The sequence below is a fragment of the Bos taurus genome, chromosome 11 (genome assembly GCF_002263795.3).
Source record: "Bos taurus isolate L1 Dominette 01449 registration number 42190680 breed Hereford chromosome 11, ARS-UCD2.0, whole genome shotgun sequence".
In the NCBI taxonomy this organism is placed as follows: Eukaryota; Metazoa; Chordata; class Mammalia; order Artiodactyla; family Bovidae; genus Bos; species Bos taurus.
In genome coordinates this window covers 89336437-89340693 of record NC_037338.1, presented here as the reverse complement: position 1 = coordinate 89340693, position 4257 = coordinate 89336437, and the positions used below count along the sequence as shown (strand labels likewise).

At 46.8% G+C, this 4257-nt stretch overlaps 1 non-coding gene across 1 annotated transcript; it reads left to right on the top strand.

The window, feature by feature from the left end:
• Window positions 1–1262: 1262 nt before the first annotated feature.
• Window positions 1263–1334, top strand: TRNAC-ACA (transfer RNA cysteine (anticodon ACA)). Its single transcript has one exon. It is a non-coding gene; the product is annotated as a tRNA-Cys (tRNA).
• Window positions 1335–4257: the final 2923 nt, after the last annotated feature.

Sequence of the window (4257 nt, the reverse complement as noted above, 5' to 3'; positions counted from 1 at the left end):
ATAACTTTGCTGGCAAAGGTCCATTTAGTCAAAGCTATGGTTTTTGCGAATTGATGCTTTTGAACTGTGGTGTTGAAGAAGACTCTTGAGAGTCCCTTGGACTGTAAGGAGATCCAACCAGTCCATCCTAAAGGAGATCAGTCCTGGGTGTTCTTTGGAAGGACTGATGCTAAAGCTGAAACTCCAGTACTTTGGCCACCTCATGCAAAGAGTTGACTCATTGGAAAAGACTCTGATGCTAGGAGGGATTGGGGGGCAGGAGGAAAAGAGGACGACAGAGGATGAGATGGCTGGATGGCTTCACTGACTCAATGGACGTGAGTTTGAGTGAACTCCAAGAGTTGGTGATGGACAGGGAGGCCTGGCGTGTTGCAATTCACGGGGTCACAAAGAATTGGACACGACTGAGAGACTGATCTGATCTGATCTGATCTGATGGTTTTTCCAATAGTCAGGTACGGATGTGAGAGTTGGACCTTAAAAAAGGCTGAGTGCCAAAGAATTGGTGCTTTCGAATTGTGGTGCAGGAGAAGACTCTTGAGAGTCCCTTGCACAGAAAACAGATCAAAGTAGTCAATCCTAAAGAAAATCAACCCTGAATACTCTGTGGGAGGACTAATGCTGAAGGATAAGAATGGTTAGATAGCATCATCAATGCAATGGACATGAACTTGAGCAAACTACAGGAAATAGCTGAGGAGAGGGAAGCCTGGCGTGCTGCAGTCCATGGGGTCACAAAGAGTGGGACATGACTCAGTGACTGAAAAATGAGCAACTGCGTGACAATGTGGGGTTGGACCCACTTAATAATATTCGATGAAATTAATGGCCTGGGGAAATTCATGAAGAATAGCAGGCCTGAGATTTTACATGAGAAACCATCCTAATTTTGCTGGTAATTGGCAAGCATCTCAGGCAAGGACTCAGTGTTACTGGTTTACAGTGCCTTAGTAAAACCTTAACACACAGCCATGCATTTTCCCACCCTCTTGCAATCCTCTCCTGTGTTTGGGTGCATGGCAACATAACGTGGCGATCGCTGGTCTGTCTTCCCAGCCCCTGAGTTCCTTTTCCTCTTGCTGGCTCCCAAGACCACGGGACACCCTCTCACCTATGCAGAGTCTTCTCCCCTGTGTCCCCAATCCTTGTTTACCCCTCGTAGTGACGACTTAGCTTTTCTCTCCAAATACCTGTGGAGCAACATGGGATAAAAGTGAGTAGTTTGTTGTTGATAACAGTAGTCTGTTGTCCTTCAGGTAACTTCCCTGGTGGCTCAGATGGTAAAGCATCTGCCTACAATGCAGGAGACCCAGGTTCAATCCCTGGGTCGGGAAGATCCCCTGGAGAAGGCAATGGCAACCCACACCAGTACTCTTGCCTGGAAAATCCCATGGATGGCGGAACCTGGTAGGCTACAGTCCATGGAGTCGCAAAGAGTCGGACATGACTGAGCAACTTCACTTTCACTTTTCAGTCTGCTGTTGAGGGTCGTTGGTGGGGGGAGGATCTTCATAGTCCATGCGGGTATAATTTCCCCACTGATGGTCGCTCGCCAAGCCCTCCAGCCTGCAATGAGTGTAGGAGCATCAGAGCACAGAGACCTCCTGGCAGGTGGAGAATGTACGACACGAGTCAGATGGGCTGTGAGTAATGTAACATCAGCATCAGGAAAGCAGCGCTCACTGGAACATTTCTCCTGGCCTTCGCTCCACAACCACCCAAGGCTTCAACTAATGTGATTTTGGAAGATGCTCTTGTTTCACAGTCCAAAATACTTGGGGGAAAAAAAGGCATAAAATTGACGTGGTGGCTTGCTTTTTCTCCCCAGTCCCTCAGGAGATTCCTCTTTAAAAACTTACATATGTTCCCTTTTATTATTTTACTTGCAAAGAAGGGAATTTGAACCTATGGAATTATTATAATTGCACATCAGGCAAACCCAACTCTGAGAACTATTTCTGTACACACATTAAACTAATTTATACACTGAAAGGCCTGACCAATGGGCTGACGGAGGGGCCTAGAGAAATACTGATGATTCCCACTTCAACTATCCTCTCACTAGAATATTTCTGTTTTCTTGAAGGTAAAATAATTTTGAAAAAAAAAATCGACACTATTTCCCAGATCTTGTTAGTCAATCACACCTAGTTTTGCTATGTCTGTTTCCATCTTTTTAGAAACATTATACAGCTGCAGAAAAACATCTCTTTCTGCTTTATATACTCTGCCAAAGCCTTTGACTGTGTGGATCACAAACTGTGGAAAATTCTGAAAGAGATGGGAATACCAGACCACCTGACCTGCCTCTTGAAAAACCTGTATGCAGGTCAGGAAGAAACAGTTAGAACTGGACATGGATCGACAGACTGGTTCCAAATAGGAAAAGAAGTACGTCAAGGCTGTATATTGTCACCCTGCTTATTTAACTTTGTGCAGAGTACATCATGAGAAACGCTGGGCTGAAATTAAGATTTCCAGGAGAAATATCAATCACCTCAGATATGCAGATGACACCACCCTTATGGCAGAAAATGAAGAACTAAAGAGCCTCTTGATGAAAGTGAAAGAGGAGAGTGAAAAAGTTGGCTTTAAGCTCAACATTCAGAAAACTAAGATCATAGCATCCAGTCCCATCACTTCATGGCAAATAGATGGAGAAACAATGGAAACAGTGTCAGACTTTATTTTTTGGGCTCCAAAATCAGTGCAGATGGTGATTGCGGCCACAAAATTAAAAGATGCTTACTACTTGGAAGGAAAATTATGACCAACCTAGATAGCATATTCAAAAGCAGAGACATTACTTTGTCAACAAAGGTCTGTCTAGTCAAGACTATGGTTTTTCCAGTAGTCATGTATGGATGTGAGAGTTGGGCTATAAAGAAAGCTGAGTACCAAAGAATTGATGCTTTTGAACTGTGGCATTAGAGAAGACTCTTGAGAGTCCCTTGGACTGCAAGGAGATCCAACCAGTCCATCCTAAAGGAGATCAGTCCTGGGTGTTCATTGGAAGGACTGATGTTGAAGCTGAAACTCTGATACTTTGGCCACCTGATGCAAAGAGCTGACTCATTTGAAAAGACCCTGATGCTGGGAAATATTGAGGGCAGGAGGAGAAGGGGATGACAGAGGATGAGATGGTTGGATGGCATCATCAACTCAATGGACATGGGTTTGGGTAGATTCCAGGAGTTGGTGATGGACAGGGAGGCCTCGCATGCTGTGGTTTATGGGGTCGCAAAGAGTCAGACAAGACTGAGCAACTGAACTGAACTGAACTGATGGAGCTATTAAGATTGTCAATATCAAAAAATTGTCCAGTGGGTACAAAATTGTCTATATCAAGGTTGGATGGCATCATTGATTCAATGGACATGAGTTTGAGCAAACTCCAGGAGACAGTGAAAGACCAGAAAGCCTGGCATGCTGCAGTCCATGGGGTCACAAAGAGTTGCACCCAATGAGTGACTAAGCACCAGTGCAAGCACCCTTTACATTTTTAGCCCAGTGGTCTTAACTTTGTTCTCCAGATCTAGAGGAGAGTTCCAGGAGCCTGAGTTGGGCATAAATGTTGGGGAGTTGGGGAGAGGCAGGCATGGTTTGTCTGCATGGCTGAGAACTGAGGGTCACTCAGGAACAAACCCAACAGCCAAGTGGATGGAGCCTGGTCCCTGCCTGTTAAGAAACCAACTCCATGAGAGGCTCTGCCTGGGATGCTTTCAGTGAAGCTGGACCTGCAGTTACCTAGCACTGGGCTGCAGGGGTAAGAGCAGGGCTCAGATCCCCCCATGAGCCCACATGTAACACACACACACACACACACACACTCCTCTTCTCCTGTCTGTTCTATCCACTGCCCTCCACCTCCTCTCCAGAGGACTCCTCTGGCCTTCTGGACGTTGCTGCAAAGGAGGGGTGCTGAGCAGGGACAGTGGAGATATGTCAGCCTAGAGCTCAGTGGACAGTGGACGTGCCTTGGTGGTTTTGGCAGAGGGAGGGATTCCGTGGTCAAGAGATTCAGAGAGGGGGCAGGAGGCAGGGTCCGGAGTGGAGGTGAACACAGAGCAGTGCGAGGAGGGGAGAACAGCAGTGGGAACGAGGGTCATCATGTCCATCCTCCCAGCCTAATGGCCAAAGGGGGGACCTCCCTCCTGGTGGGCAGAGGCTGTTGGTCCTCCCTTACCTGCTGGATGGCAGCAGGAAGGTCTGGGGTCAAAGACTCTCTACCACGTGCTCAGTTCCCTGGCTCCTCTG